We start from the raw sequence: 1,500 nt of genomic DNA, 5'->3' as shown, positions 1-1,500 counted from the left end.
AGCAGAAAGAAGTCTCTCCTCTCTGTAGGTGGCATACGACAGTCACTCAAAAAACATGCATCCATGAAGTCAGTCATCAATTCTGTCATTCTTTTGTTAAAAAAAGAGGAGGTGTGTGCATATGAAATAGGGACAGCTTTTTCTATATGAAAATCTTCCAGGGTTATTAGAGTTTAGTCCAAACTAATCCTTGCCTGACAGGTTTATTCTTTAAAAGAGGCCAAGGATGCCTCTTTTCTCAGCTTGGGCACAGCCCTTAAACTAGTTAGTGACTGGATGTGCCAATTTTGGTCTGTTTTGAAATAACATGATGGATCTTGAAACGGAGCATTCTGACTTGCTAATATAATTGAATCTGTGGCTTCTGTTTCTTCTGCAAATATTGTGATAACCTAAAATCCTGGTAAAAAGGAGAAAGAAAGAAAGTGACTTCTGTTCAGAACTATTTTCCTGAAGAGTATCAATTAATAATTTATTTATTGTATCAGGGTGAAGCTTGTTCTAATTAATTATTAATGAATAACTGTATTTCTGTTGATATGCAAAACCTGTCTGCAATGATGATAAAATGTCACAGTCCCACTGTAAGTTACAGTGAAAGGGCCGCTTGGGTGTAAAGCTCCGATGGTAATAGAAATTCAGCTTCACCATCATTGTGAAACGTTTATTAAGCAGTTAATTTTGTATGACAATGCACAACAAAAACACATAGGCCTGATGTCTACGCTCTCAAGTGTTGTAACCCCAAACAGTTCCTGGCATTTATTGTTACTTAGTAAACACTCTCTGAGCATCAGGTGGATGTGAGGCTGCACACCTCAGGCCCCCGCATCCTCCTCCTCCTCCTCACTGTGTTTATCCTAAGGAAGAAACAATCAGTACATCTGACAAAGGCAATAGATCATTCACCTTATTTCTACCAACCATGCCACAGGCAGACAGCAAAAGGCTCCAAATATGCTAGCCCAGAAAATTCTGTTGAATAACTCTGCAAAACTCAACTCTTGACCCTTGCCCACAAGGCAGCAAACGTCAGCTGGAGCTCTGTCCTCGACTTTCGAGTTACTACCTTTGCCGGTGGCTTTATAGTCAAAAGTCTCCTGCTTTTTGCCTTTATTCAGAAGAGAAATATATAAATAAATTGCTTGGGTAAAAGATAATGAAATCTGACCCTTTAAAAAAGGAGCATAAAACTACCATGTTTCTTTCAGATGGTACCTGAGAAGAGGTCTCGGTGGGGTTCTGACCCACAGAGGTTTGGGGTAGAGATAGGGTGACCAGATGTCCTGATTTTAAACACTTTGTCCCGTGTCCCACCGCATTTTTAAAAAGTTCCGATTTTTGGAAAGAATGCATGAACGGGCAGGAGAACATGAAGGGAATACACGGGTTTTGGCTGCCACGTGGCTATTTTGCCAGAATATGAGTTTTACATTATTTTTGTTAATTTTATAATGTTAAACTGTAATAATAACAAATAATTGTTGAGAAGTGATTATC

This window comes from Otolemur garnettii, unplaced genomic scaffold (assembly GCF_000181295.1).
Source record: "Otolemur garnettii isolate 467f Iridium unplaced genomic scaffold, OtoGar3 scaffold00059, whole genome shotgun sequence".
Lineage (NCBI taxonomy): Eukaryota > Metazoa > Chordata > Mammalia > Primates > Galagidae > Otolemur > Otolemur garnettii.
This window is presented reverse-complemented; position numbering follows the sequence as displayed.